Source organism: Taudactylus pleione, unplaced genomic scaffold, assembly GCF_031769625.1.
Source record: "Taudactylus pleione unplaced genomic scaffold, aTauple2 ptg000089l, whole genome shotgun sequence".
Classification (NCBI taxonomy): domain Eukaryota; kingdom Metazoa; phylum Chordata; class Amphibia; order Anura; family Myobatrachidae; genus Taudactylus; species Taudactylus pleione.
In genome coordinates, this window is record NW_028284491.1 from 2,714,752 (window position 1) to 2,730,151 (window position 15,400).

Below are 15,400 nucleotides of genomic sequence, written 5' to 3' on the forward strand. Positions count from 1 at the left end.
CCCCCCCCCAATCCCTCACTGATACAAAAAACAAAAAATCCCTAGACACACACACACACATGCACATGTAGGAAATAAAGCAAATATAAAACCGATAAATATTGTATTTGTGGCAAGGCTTAATGGCCATCTCCTACAGTCACATGTTTTGCATGCTCCATCTTGCCCACCAGTTCTAGCATATTGCCAGATCTTACACTGTCTCTACCTGTGGGACCCTGAGCCGGCTGGACTTATAACATCCTAGCACCAATCCGGGCCAACATTTCTTATGCAACTCTGAGCAATGAGCTCCCTATTGTTGGCTCCCCACCTCAACAGCCAAGTCCTTGCTTAACTTCAGACAGCTCCATCTTATACAGCCTGTCCTCCTGACAAGATGAGCATCTCTCGGGAGATGGCATTCACCCAACAGCTCTATCCCAAACACCTATTCCTGTGCCCTAACCTTCTGCTTCCACTTTTTCCTCCACTTTACATCATACAGCTTTGGGTTGTTCTCCAAAAATCCATCCAGCATATCCAAAATATGCTATGACATAGCTATCAGTGAACCTGAGCTTACATTCTCATTGTACCTCATGTATGCTGTGTTTATTGGTTTTCTACTACCCAGTCTTTGCTTCATTCATGCACTTTCTATGTTGATCTTTTCACTTTGAGCCATAATTTTGACCTGTTAATGAGAATACATTATAAGTAAAATGCAATGTTTTGTTATATAAATATAATTGTGTGTTTATTGTAAGCAGATATGGCAAACTGCTTGTACTTTGCGAGAGTTTCATTAATGGAGTATTATTTATAAACAGTTATTCAATTGTTATTCGTATATTTGCTTCATTATTATATTTTAACCCATTGCTAAATAGTTTATAAGCCCTTAGTGTTAAATCATAGAGAAATAGCATGCTATTTATCTGTCACATTGTTGTCTACATTATACACACATTTACTTTCCATGAGAATAGGAAGTAGCAAATATGAAGAAGGGAATTGTGTCTTTGGGGTCAATCCTATAAGGTGCGAATTGTGAGTAGTGTGTTTGTGTCTTGAAACTTGCACACTTTGCAGCGAAGGTCCCGAGAATTCTCCAATCCAATAAAAAATCCTTATTCGCACTACTCGCAGCGTAAGGGTGCGTATTGACTGCCAAATGAGATTGCGAGAAATGCGTGAAAATGTGGGGAGATCATCCTGGACCCCCCAAAATAGATAATTTCATTAGCAGGACCGTATAGAAGGCTGTTTGTGGGCATTAGGAAGGTACTGTAGGTTTTTAAATGGTGTCAAATGGCTGATGTGTTTTTTTTAAATGAAAGAACATTTTAAAAAAACATTTTTCGTTTAATCTCAAACGAGTTAAACGAAAAATGCTAAATAAAATAGGAAAAAGGGTGATTTTGGGGTACTTTGAGAGCACCTTGGAAAATTGAAAAAAATTATAAAAAAAAATATTTTTCAACTAAATAATTATTGTAATTAAATTTGGGGTGCCTAAACTAATGAAAAAGTTGATTTTGGGGTAATTTGAGGAAAAAACGTTTTACCCCCAAAAATGACAAGTAATTATTGGACTAATTAAGCTAATTGGAGACTTCCAAAAGCCTAATAAGTCATTAGGGGGGAGGAGGGTGTCCAAGGGGTCAGCACAGTATCCCGACATTTTATCTTCAAATAAAGATTTTCCTTCCCATCTCTCACCCTCAGGGAGGTTCGAGTGAAAAGTTGCGAATTCAGTCTGACTGATTCAGTGCGAATTGCTAATTGGATTGCAAAATGAATTCGCTATGCGAATTCAAAGTTAAAATAGCAAAATGCACCTCGCAATTCGCACCTAATAGGATTTACCCATTTGTGCACCTTTTACTCGTGTTGAGAAGAAAATTCCACCCCAGCATCAACTTTGATCATGTTTTACTCACAAAACTAAAAGCTCTGTGATACAGTGATAGTCTGGCAATGAATGAGAGTGCAGTTCATTTATTCTGGTTCATTGCCAGACTGATGATAGTCCTTGACGCTGAACTGCAGTGGGACATATAGCAATGAAAATATAGAAACCAAGGAACCTGGAAAACTGGGTTAGATATTACTGCAGTTTTTCTGTCTCAGGTCCCAAAGAATCCGTTCTGTTACAGAATCACTACATATTACATGGGGGACAACCAAACTTTGGGCCTGATTCATTATGGTTCGCAACTGTGAATGCAATAGGGATTATGCACGTAGTATCACTGCGTTAGTATGCTAATCCATTGAGATCGCTATGCCATCGCAGCACAACATAAGGACGCCCACCTTACCTTACACACATCCGTAATACATAGCAAGACTGCGAAACCATCGGTAACACCGAGTACCATCGCAGCCTCACGCACACTTGCACAAGCTCTGACCTTACTCAGAAATTGCTAACCTCATCATAACGCAGTGCCTAATTTATGCATGCCCCTGCAACGGCGTTCAAACGCACTGGCACACTTGCGTTTCGCCGACCACCCCCCCGTCGCCACCCAAAATGGTACATCCTGTCAATCACTCTGCGATGGGTCTGCATAGTTACTGCGATCGATGTCCCGATCGCAGTGGCTGGTTCGCGCATGCACACTGTGATGCTTACGCATGTGCAGAACGCAAAAATTGGCCTATGGCGTGCATAATTGCAGTTGCGATCCTTGCTGAATCAGGCACTTTGTCATCAATTTAAATCATTGTTGTTTCTAATGACTATCCACACATTGTACTTTTTGGGATGAGACAGGTATTAAATTCACTTGGACCTCTTTTCAGACTTGTGAGAGCTGCTCAGTTATAAAACTGGCTTATTGAAAAAGATTTAGGATATAATACATGTAAAAAAAACATGGCAAAGATCCAGTAGAAGAATGTAGTGAATTATAAGAAACAAGACCTGTCCATACAAAATATTTGGGCTAGCATCTTTATTTGTTATAACTGTTCTAAGGATTGATCAGTCTGGCCACTGTGTTCAGGATAATACAAGAAAGAAAAACACATGTCAGTTCTCAGTAATTTACAAACTGCTTTCCAAAATTTAGAAATAAATTGAAACCTATTTCAGACACTATGATAATGAGAATTCCATGTTACTGGAATACAAATATCACAGCTTCTTATTTGGAAAATGGTAAGAAAGACAAAGCATACAGTGAGAAATTGCACTACGATATCTTGTATGACCTCTCAAATAAAGTTACCAAAAATATAGAATCTATGCTAGCTAGAGTGCAAATATTTACACTAGATTTGCTAAATTGGTAAATATTAACTGATATACTGTACAGTAGTATTGCCCCCAGTTTCCCAATACTGAAAAAGAGTAAGAGTGGCCCCAGTGTATCACTACAGAAAGAATGTTGGAGTGGCCCCAGTGTCTAACTACAGAAATAAGGTAGTATTGGCCCCAGTGTCCCACTACAGAAAAAGAGTAAGAGTGGCCCCAGTTTCTCACTACAGAAAAAGAGTAACAGTGGCCCCAGTGTTTCACTATAGAAAAAGGTAGAAGTGGCCCCAGAGTCTCACTACATAAAGATGGTAGGATTGGCCCCAGTGTCCCACTACAGAAAGTAGGAGTGGCCCCAGCGTCTCATTACAGAAATAAGGTAGGAGTGGACCAAGTGTCTCATTACAGAAAGAAGGTAGGCGTGGACCAAGTGTCTCATTACAGAAAAAAGGAAGGAGTGACCCCGGTGTCTCACTACAGAAAAAAGGTAGGAGTGGCCCCAGTGTCCCACTACAGGAAAAAGGTAGGAGTGGCCCCAGTGTCTCACTACAGAAAGAAAGTAGGAGTGGCCCCATTGTCTCACTATAGAAAGAAGGTAGGAGTGGACCCAGTGTCTCACTATAGAAAGAAGTTAGGAGTAGCCTCACTACAGTAGAAAGGTAGTAGTGGCCCCAGTGTCTCACTATAGAAAGAAGGTAGGAGTGGCCGCAGTGTCTCACTACAGAAAGAAGGTAGGAGTGGCCGCAGTGTCTCACTACAGAAATAAGGTAGAAGTGGTCACAGTATCTTACTACAGAAATAATATAGGAGTGGCCCCAGTGTCCCACGATAGAAAAAGAGAAAGAGAGTCCCGAGGGTCCCACTACAAGAAAAGAGTAAGAGTGGCCCAGTGTTTCACTATAGAAATAAGGTAGAAGTGGCCCCAGTGTCACACTACAGAAAAATGGTAGGATTGGCCCCAGTGTCCCACGAAAGAAAAAGAGTAAGAGTGGCCCCAGTGTCTCACTACAGATAGAAGGCAGGAGAGGCCCCAGTGTCTCACTACAGAAATAAAGTTGGAGTGGCCCCAGTGTCCCACTACAGAATGAAGGTAAGATTGGCCCCAGTGTCTCACTACAGGAAAACAGAAAGAGTAGCCCCTATGTCTGACTATAGAAAAAGAGTAAAAGTGGCCCCAGTGTCTCACAACAGAAAGAAGATAGGATTGGACCTAGTGTCTCACTACAGAATGAAGTTAGGAGAGGCCCCACTGTCTCACTACAGAAAGAAGGTAGGAGTGGCCCCAGTGTCCCACTACAGAAAGAAGGTAGGAGTGGTCACAGTGTCCCACTACAGAAAGGAGGTAGGAGTGGCCCCACTGTCTCACTACAGAAAGAAGGTAGGCGTGTCCCCTGTGTATCACTACAGAAAAAAGGTAGACGTGGCCCCAGTGGCCCACTACAGAGAAGGTAGGAGTATCCCCAGTGTCTCACTACAGAAATAAGGTAGGAGTGGCCCCAGTGTCTCACTACAGAAAGAAAGTTGGAGTGGCCCCATTGTCTCATATAGAAAGAAGGTAAGAGTGGCCCCAGTGTCTCACTATACAAAGAAGTTAGGAGTGGCCCCAGTGTCTCACTACAGAAAGAAGGTAGGAGTGGCATAAGTGTCTCTTTAAGGAAAAAAGGCAGGAGTGGCCCCAGTGTCTCACTACAGAAAGAAGACAGTAGTTTCCCCAGTGTCTCACTAAAGAAAGAAGGTAGGAATGGCCAAAGAGTCTCACTACAGAGAGAATGTTGGATTGGCTCCAGTGTCAAAAAACAGAAATAAGGTAGGAGTGGCCCCAGTGTCTCATTAGAGAACGAAAGTAAGAGTGACCCCAGTGTCTTACTATAGAAAGAAGGCAGGAGTGGCCCAAGTGTCTCACTACAGAAAAAAGGTAGGAGTGGCCCTAGTGTCTCACTAGAGAACGAAAGTAAGAGTGGACCCAGTGTCTCAATATAGAAAGAAGGTAGTAGTGGCCCAAGTGTCTCACTACAGAACGAAAGTAAGAGTGGCCCCAGTGTCTCACTATAGAAAAAAGGTAGGACTGGCCCAAGTGTCTCACTACAGAAAAAAGGTAGGAGTGGCCCCAGTGTCTCTCTAGAGAACGAAAGTAAGAGTGGCCCCAGTGTCTCACTATAGAAAGAAGGTAGGAGTGGCCCAAGTGTCTCACTATAGAAAAAAGGTAGGAGTGGCTCCAGTGACTCACTACAGAAAGAAGGTAGGAGTGGCCCCAGTGTCCCACTACAGAAAAAAGATAGGATTGCCCCAGTGTCCCACTATAGAAAAAGTGTCCCACTATAGAAAAAGAGTAAGAGTGGCCCCAGTGTCTCAATACATTAAAAAAGTCAAAGTGGCCCCAGTGTTTCACTATATAAATTCGGTAGAAGTGGCCCCAGTCTCTCACTCCAGTGTCCCAATATAGAAAAACAGTAAGAGTGGCCCCAGTGTCTCACTACAGAAAGAACATAGGAGTGGCCCCAGTGTCTCATTATAGAAATAAAATAGGAGTGGCCCCAGTTGTCTCACTACAAAAAAAAGGTAGGAGTGGCCCCACCGTCTCACTACAAAAAGAAGGTAGGAGTGGCCCCAGTGTCTCACTACAGACAGAACTTTGGAGTGGCATCAGTGTCTCACTACAGAAAGAAGGAAGAAATAGCCCCAGTGTCTCAAAACAGAAGAAAGTAAGATTGGCTCCAGTGTCCCAGTACAGAAAAATAGTAAGAATGGCCCCAATGTCTCACTACATAAAGATAAAGCGTAAGAATGTTCCCAATGTCTCAATATAAAAAGAAGGTAGGAGTGGCCACAGTGTCTCACTACAGAAAGAAAGTAGGAGTGGCCCCAGTGTCTCACTACAGAAAGAAAGTAGGAGTGGCCCCAGTGTCTCACTACAGAAAGAAGGTATGAGTGTCCCCATTGTCTCACTATAGAAATAAGGTAATAGTGGCCACAGTGTCTCACTACAGAAAGAAGGTTGGAGTGGCATAAGTGTATCACTACAGAAAAAAAGGTAGGATTGGCCCCAGTGTCTCACTACAAACAGAAAGTAGGAGTGGCCCCATTGTCTCACTATAGAAAGAAGGTAGGAGTAGCCCCAGTGTCTCTTTAAGGAAAAAAGGCACGAGTGGTCCAAGTGTCTCACTACCGAAAGGAGGTAGTAGTGGCCCCAGTGTCTCACTGCAGAAAGAAATTTGGAGTGGCATCAGTGACTCACTACAGAAAGAAGGTAGGAGTAGCCCCAGTGTCTCTTTAAGGAAAAAAGGCACGTGTGGCCCCAGTGTCTCACTACCGAAAGGAGGTAGTAGTGGCCCCAGTGTCTCACTATAGAAAAAAAGTAGGAGTGGCCCCAGTGTCTCACTACAGAAAAAAAGTAGGAGTGGCCCCAGTGTCTCACTACAGAAAAAAGCTAGGAGTGGCCCCAGTGTCTCACTATAGAAAAAAAGTAGGAGTGGCCCCAGTGTCTCACTACAGAAAAAAAGTAGGAGTGGCCCCAGTGTCTCACTACAGAAAAAAGCTAGGAGTGGCCCCAGTGTCTCACTACAGAAAAAAAGTAGGAGTGGCCCCAGTGTCTCACTACAGAAAGAAGGTAGGAGTGGCACCATTGTCTCACTATAGAAAGAAGGTAGGATTGGCCCCTGTGTCTCACTACAGAAGAAATGTAGGAGTGGCCCCAGTGTCTCACTATAGAAATAACGTTGGAGTGGCCCCAGTGTTTGACTACAGAAATATGGTAGTTGTGGCCCCAGTGTCTCACCATAGAAAGAAGGTAGGAGTGTCCGCAATGTCTCACTACAGAAATAATGTAGGAGTGGCCGCAGTGTCTCACTATAGAAAGAATGTAGGAGTGGCCCCAGTGTCTCAATACAGAAAAAAGGTAGAAGTGGTCACAGTGTCTTACTACAGAAATAATATAGGAATGGCCCCAGTTTCGCACTACAAGAAAAGAGTAGGAGTGGCCCCAGTGTCTCACTACAGAAAGAAGGAAGAAATAGCCCCAGTGTCTCAATACAGAAGAAAGCAAGACTGGCTCCAGTGTCCCAGTACAGAAAAAGAGTAAGAATGGCCCCAGTGTCTCACTACATAAAGAAAAAGTGTAAGAATGTCCCCAATGTCTCAATATAAAAAGAAGGTAGGAGTGGCAGGAGTGGCCACAGTGTCTCACTACAAAAAAAGGTAGAAGTGGTCACAGTGTCTTACTACAGAAATAATATAGGAATGGCCCCAATTTCCCACTACAAGAAAAGAGTAGGAGTGGCCCCAGTGTTTCACTATAGAAATAAGGTAGAAGTGGCCCCAGTGTCTCACTACAGAAAGAAGTTTGGAGTGGCATCAGTGTCTCACTACAGAAAGAAGCTAGGAGTAGCCCCAGTGTCTCTTTACAGAAAAAAGGCAGGAGTGGCCCCAGTGTCTCACTACAGAAAGAAGTTAGGAGTGGCCCCACTGTCTCACTACAGAAAGAAGGTAGGAGTGGCCCCAGTGTCCCACTACAGAAAGAAGGCAGGAGTGGTCACAGTGTCCCACTACAGAAAGGAGGTAGGAGTGGCCCCACTGTCTCACCACAGAAAGAAGGTAGGCGTGTCCCCTGTGTATCACTACAGAAAAAAGGTAGAAGTGGCCCCAGTGGCCCACTACAGAGAAGGTAGGAGTATCCCCAGTGTCTCACTACAGAAATAAGGTAGGAGTGGCCCCAGTGTCTCACTACAGAAAGAAAGTAGGAGTGGCCCCATTGTCTCACTATAGAAAGAAGGTAGGAGTGGCCCCAGTGTCTCACTATACAAAGAAGTTAGGAGTGGCCCCAGTGTCTCACTACAGAAAGAAGGTAGGAGTAGCCCCAGTGTCTCTTTAAGGAAAAAAGGGCAGGAGTGGCCCCAGTGTCTCACTACAGAAAGAAGGCAGTAGTGGCCCCAGTTTCTCACTAAAGAAAGAAGGTAGGAATGGCCAAAGAGTCTCACTACAGAAAAAAAGTGGGAGTGGGACCAGTGTCTCACTACAGAAAGAAGGTAGTAGTGGCCCTAGTGTCCTACAGAAAGAAGGAAGCAGTGGCCCCAGTGTCTCACTATAGAAAGAACGTATGAGTGGCCTCAGTATCTCACTACAGTAGAAAGGTAGTAGTGGCCCCAGTGTCTCACTATAGAAAGAAGGTAGGAGTGGCCGCAGTGTCTCACTACAGAAAGAAGGTAGGAGAGGCTGCAGTGTCTCTCTACAGAAATAAGGTAGAAGTGGTCACAGTATCTTACTACAGAAATAATATAGGAGTGGCCCCAGTGTCCCACGATAGAAAAAGAGAAAGAGAGTCCCGAGGGTCCCACTACAAGAAAAGAGTAAGAGTGGCCCAGTGTTTCACTATAGAAATAAGGTAGAAGTGGCCCCAGTGTCACACTACAGAAAAATGGTAGGATTGGCCCCAGTGTCCCACGAAAGAAAAAGAGTAAGAGTGGCCCCAGTGTCTCACTACAGATAGAAGGCAGGAGAGGCCCCAGTGTCTCACTACAGAAATAAAGTTGGAGTGGCCCCAGTGTCCCACTACAGAAAGAAGGTAAGATTGGCCCCAGTGTCTCACTACAGGAAAACAGAAAGAGTAGCCCCTATGTCTGACTATAGAAAAAGAGTAAAAGTGGCCCCAGTGTCTCACGACAGAAAGAAGATAGGATTGGACCTAGTGTCTCACTACAGAAAGAAGTTAGGAGAGGCCCCACTGTCTCACTACAGAAAGAAGGTAGGAGTGGCCCCAGTGTCCCACTACAGAAAGAAGGTAGGAGTGGTCACAGTGTCCCACTACAGAAAGGAGGTAGGAGTGGCCCCACTGTCTCACTACAGAAAGAAGGTAGGCGTGTCCCCTGTGTATCACTACAGAAAAAAGGTAGACGTGGCCCCAGTGGCCCACTACAGAGAAGGTAGGAGTATCCCCAGTGTCTCACTACAGAAATAAGGTAGGAGTGGCCCCAGTGTCTCACTACAGAAAGAAAGTTGGAGTGGCCCCATTGTCTCATATAGAAAGAAGGTAAGAGTGGCCCCAGTGTCTCACTATACAAAGAAGTTAGGAGTGGCCCCAGTGTCTCACTACAGAAAGAAGTTTGGAGTGGCATAAGTGTCTCACTACAGAAAGAAGGTAGGAGTAGCCCCAGTGTCTCTTTAAGGAAAAAAGGCAGGAGTGGCCCCAGTGTCTCACTACAGAAAGAAGACAGTAGTTTCCCCAGTGTCTCACTAAAGAAAGAAGGTAGGAATGGCCAAAGAGTCTCACTACAGAGAGAATGTTGGATTGGCTCCAGTGTCTAAAAACAGAAATAAGGTAGGAGTGGCCCCAGTGTCTCATTAGAGAACGAAAGTAAGAGTGACCCCAGTGTCTTACTATAGAAAGAAGGCAGGAGTGGCCCAAGTGTCTCACTACAGAAAAAAGGTAGGAGTGGCCCTAGTGTCTCACTAGAGAACGAAAGTAAGAGTGGACCCAGTGTCTCAATATAGAAAGAAGGTAGTAGTGGCCCAAGTGTCTCACTACAGAACGAAAGTAAGAGTGGCCCCAGTGTCTCACTATAGAAAAAAGGTAGGACTGGCCCAAGTGTCTCACTACAGAAAAAAGGTAGGAGTGGCCCCAGTGTCTCTCTAGAGAACGAAAGTAAGAGTGGCCCCAGTGTCTCACTATAGATAGAAGGTAGGAGTGGCCCCAGTTACTCACTAGAGAACGAAAGTAAGAGTGGCCCCAGTGTCTCACTATAGAAAGAAGGTAGGAGTGGCCCAAGTGTCTCACTATAGAAAAAAGGTAGGAGTGGCCCCAGTGTATCACTACTGAAAAAAGGGAGGAGTGGCCCCAGTGTCTCACTATAGAAAAAAGGTAGGAGTTGCTCCAGTGACTCACTACAGAAAGAAGGTAGGAGTGGCCCCAGTGTCCCACTACAGAAAAAAGATAGGATTGCCCCAGTGTCCCACTATAGAAAAAGTGTCCCACTATAGAAAAAGAGTAAGAGTGGCCCCAGTGTCTCAATACATTAAAAAAGTCAAAGTGGCCCCAGTGTTTCACTATATAAATTCGGTAGAAGTGGCCCCAGTCTCTCACTCCAGTGTCCCAATATAGAAAAACAGTAAGAGTGGCCCCAGTGTCTCACTACAGAAAGAACATAGGAGTGGCCCCAGTGTCTCATTATAGAAATAAAATAGGAGTGGCCCCAGTTGTCTCACTACAGAAAAAAGGTAGGAGTGGCCCCACCGTCTCACTACAAAAAGAAGGTAGGAGTGGCCCCAGTGTCTCACTACAGACAGAACTTTGGAGTGGCATCAGTGTCTCACTACAGAAAGAAGGAAGAAATAGCCCCAGTGTCTCAATACAGAAGAAAGTAAGATTGGCTCCAGTGTCCCAGTACAGAAAAATAGTAAGAATGGCCCCAATGTCTCACTACATAAAGAAAAAGCGTAAGAATGTTCCCAATGTCTCAATATAAAAAGAAGGTAGGAGTGGCCACAGTGTCTCACTACAGAAATAAGGTAGGAGTGGTCCCAGTGTCAAACTACAGAAAAAAGGTAGGAGTGGCCCCAGTGTCTCACTACAGAAAGAAAGTAGGAGTGGCCCCAGTGTCTCACTACAGAAAGAAAGTAGGAGTGGCCCCAGTGTCTCACTACAGAAAGAAGGTATGAGTGTCCCCATTGTCTCACTATAGAAATAAGGTGCCACAGTGTCTCACTACAGAAAGAAGGTTGGAGTGGCATAAGTGTATCACTACAGAAAAAAAGGTAGGATTGGCCCCAGTGTCTCACTACAAACAGAAAGTAGGAGTGGCCCCATTGTCTCACTATAGAAAGAAGGTAGGAGTAGCCCCAGTGTCTCTTTAAGGAAAAAAGGCACGAGTGGTCCAAGTGTCTCACTACCGAAAGGAGGTAGTAGTTGCCCCAGTGTCTCACTGCAGAAAGAAATTTGGAGTGGCATCAGTGACTCACTACAGAAAGAAGGTAGGAGTAGCCCCAGTGTCTCTTTAAGGAAAAAAGGCACGTGTGGCCCCAGTGTCTCACTACTGAAAGGAGGTAGTAGTGGCCCCAGTGTCTCACTATAGAAAAAAAGTAGGAGTGGCCCCAGTGTCTCACTACAGAAAAAAAGTAGGAGTGGCCCCAGTGTCTCACTACAGAAAAAAGCTAGGAGTGGCCCCAGTGTCTCACTACAGAAAAAAAGTAGGAGTGGCCCCAGTGTCTCACTACAGAAAGAAGGTAGGAGTGGCACCATTGTCTCACTATAGAAAGAAGGTAGGATTGGCCCCTGTGTCTCACTACAGAAGAAATGTAGGAGTGGCCCCAGTGTCTCACTATAGAAATAAGTTTGGAGTGGCCCCAGTGTTTGACTACAGAAATATGGTAGTTGTGGCCCCAGTGTCTCACCATAGAAAGAAGGTAGGAGTGTCCGCAATGTCTCACTACAGAAAGAAGGTAGGAGTGGCAGCAGTGTCTCACTATAGAAAGAATGTAGGAGTGGCCCCAGTGTCTCAATACAGAAAAAAGGTAGAAGTGGTCAGTGTCTTACTACAGAAATAATATAGGAATGGCCCCAGTTTCGCACTACAAGAAAAGAGTAGGAGTGGCCCCAGTGTCTCACTACAGAAAGAAGGAAGAAATAGCCCCAGTGTCTCAATACAGAAGAAAGCAAGACTGGCTCCAGTGTCCCAGTACAGAAAAAGAGTAAGAATGGCCCCAGTGTCTCACTACATAAAGAAAAAGTGTAAGAATGTCCCAAATGTCTCAATATAAAAAGAAGGTAGGAGTGGCCCCAGTGTCTCACTACAAAAAAAGGTAGAAGTGGTCACAGTGTCTTACTACAGAAATAATATAGGAATGGCCCCAATTTCCCACTACAAGAAAAGAGTAGGAGTGGCCCCAGTGTTTCACTATAGAAATAAGGTAGAAGTGGCCCCAGTGTCTCACTACAGAAAGAAGCTAGGAGTGGGCCCAGTGTCTCACTACAGATAGAAGGTAGGATTGGCCCCAGTGTCTCACTACAGAAATAACGTCGGAGTGGCCCCAGTATCTCACTACAGAAAGAAGGTAAGATTGGCCCCGGTGTCTCACTACAGGAAAAAAGAAAGAGTAGCCCCTATGTCTGACTACAGAGAAAGAGTAAAAGTGGCCCCAGTGTCTCACGACAGACAGGATAGGATTGGACCTAGTGTCTCACTACAGAGAGAATGTTGGCATGGAACCAGTGTCTCACTACAGAAAGAATGTTGGATTGGCCCCAGTGTCTAAAAACAGAAATAAGGTAGGAGTGGCCCCAGTGTCTCAAAAGAGAACGAAAGTAGGAGTGGCCCAAGTGTCTCACTATAGAAAGAAGGTAGGAGTGGCCCCTGTGTCTCACTATAGAAAGAAGGAAGGAGTGGCCCAAGTGTCTCACTACAGAAAAAAGGTAGGAGTGGTCCCAGTGTCTCACAACAGAAAGAAGTTAGGAGTGTCCCCAGTGTATCACTACTGAAAAAAGGTAGGAGTGGCCCCAGTGTCTCACTACAGAAAAAAGGTAGGAGTGGCCCAATGACTCACTACAAAAAGAAGGTAGGAGTGGCCCCAGTGTCCCACTACAGAAAAACGGGAGGATTGGCCCCAGTGTCTCAATATATAAAAAAAAGTCAAAGTGGCCCCAGTGATTCACTATAGAAATTTGGTAGAAGTGGCCCCGATGTCTCACTACAAATAGATGGTAAGATTGGCCCCAGTGTCCCACTATAGAGAAAGAGTAAAAGTGTCTCCAGTGTTTCACTATAGAAATATGGTAGGAGTGGCCCCAGTGTCTCACTACAGAAAGAAGGTAGGAGTGGCCCCAGTGTCTCACTACTGAAAGAAGTTTGGAGTGACCCCATTGTCTCATTACAGAAAGATGGTAGGAGTGACCCCAGTGTCTCACTACAAATAGAAGGTTTCATACTACAGAGAAAGAGAAAAAAAGTGTACCTAATGTCTCATTACAGTAAAAAGGTAGGAGTGGGCCCAGTGTCTTACTACAGAAAGAAAGTAGAAGTGGACCAAGTGTCTCACTATTGAAAGAAGAAAGGAGTGGCGGCATTGTCTCACTACAGAAAATAGATAGAAGTGGTCCCAGTCTCTCACTACAGAAATAAGGTAGGAGTGCCCCCAGTGTCTCACTACAGAAAGAAGGAAGGATTGGACCCAGTTTCATACTACATTAAAACTGTATGAATGGGCCTAGTTTCTCACTACAGAAAAACGGTAGGAGTGGCACCAGTGTCCCACTACAGAAAAAAGGTAGGATTGGCCTCAGTATCCCACTATAAAAACAAAAAAGAGTGTCCCACTATAGAAAAAGAGTAAGAGTGGCCCCAGTGTCTCACTACAGAAAGAAGGTAGTAGTGGCCCCAGTGTCTCACTAAAGAAATAAGGTAGATGTGGCCCAAGTGTCTCACTACAGAAAGAAGGTAGAAGTGGCCCCAGTGTCTCACTACAGAAATAAGGTAGGTGTGGACCCAGTGTCTCACTAGAGAAAAAAGGTAGGAGTTGCCCCAGAGTCTCAAAACAAAAAGAAGGTAGGATTGGACCCAGTTTCAAACTACATTAAAACTGTATGAATGGGCCTAGTTTCTCACTACACAAAAACGGAAGGAGTGGCACCAATGTCCCACTACAGAAAAAAGGTAGGATTGGCCCCAGTATCCCACTATAGAAACAAAAAAGAGTGTCCCACTATAGAAAAAGAGTAAGAGCCCCAGTGTCTCAACACATAAAAAAGTCAAAGTGGCCCCAGTGATTCACTATAGAAATTTGGTAGAAGTGGGCCCGATGTCTCACTACAGAAATAAGGTAGGTGTGGACCCAGTGTCTCACTAGAGAAAAAAGGTAGGAGTTGCCCCAGTGTCTCAAAATAGAAAGAAGGTAGGAGGGGCCCCAGTGTCTCACTGCAGCTAGAAGGTAGGAGTGGCCCATTTGTCTCATTACAGAAAAAAGGTAGGAGTGGCCCCAGTGTCCCACTACATTAAAAGAGTAAGAGTGGCCCCAGGTTCTCACTATAGAAAAAAGGTAGGAGTAGACCCAGTGTATCACTACAGAAAGAAGGTAGGATTGGGCCCAGTTTCAAACTACAGAAAAAGAGTGTCCCCAGTGTGTCACGAATTTGAAAGGTAGGAGTGGCCCCAGTGTCTCACTACAGGAAGAACATAGGAGTGGTCCCAGTGTATCACTACATAAGGAAGGTAGGAGTGGCCCCAGTGTCACACTATAGAAAGAAGGTAGGAGTGGCCCAAGTATCTCATTACAGAAAGAAGTTTAGACTGGCATCAGGGTCTCACTACAGAAAGAAGGAAAGAGTTGCCCCAGTGTCTCACTATAAAAAGAAGGTAATTGTGGCCACAGTGTCCCACTATAGAAAAAAAGTAAGAGTGGCCCCAGTGTCTCACTATAGTAAGAAGTTTGGAGTCGTCCCAATGTCTCACTACAGAAAGAAGGTAGGAGTGGCCCCAGTGTCTCACTACAGAAAGAAGAAAGGAGTGGTCCCAGTGTCTTGGTACAGAAAGAAGGTAGCAGTGGCACTAGTGTCTCACTAAAGAAATAACGTAGTTGTGGCCCCAGTGTCTCACTACAAATAGAAGGTAGGAGTGGCCCCAGTGTCTCACGACAGACAGAAGATAGGATAGGACCTAGTGTATCACTACAGAGAGAATGTTGGCATGGAACCAGTGTCTCACTACAGAGAGAATGTTGGATTGGCCCCAGTGTCTAAAAACAGAAATGAGGTAGGAGTGGCCCAAGTGTCTCACTATAGAAAGAAGGTAGGAGTGGCCCCAGTGTCTCAAAATAGAAAGAAGGTAGGAGGGGCCCCAGTGTCTCACTGCAGCTAGAAGGTAGGAGTGGCCCATTTGTCTCATTACAGAAAAAAGGTAGGAGTGGCCCCAGTGTCCCACTACATTAAAAGAGTAAGAGTGGCCCCAGGTTCTCACTATAGAAAAAAGGTAGGAGTAGACCCAGTGTATCACTACAGAAAGAAGGTAGGATTGGGCCCAGTTTCAAACTACAGAAAAAGAGTGTCCCCAGTGTGTCACGAATTTGAAAGGTAGGAGTGGCCCCAGTGTGTCACGAATTTGAAAGGTAGGAGTGTCCCCAGTGTGTCACGAATTTGAAAGGTAGGAGTGGCCCCTGTGTCTCACAACAGAAAAAGGT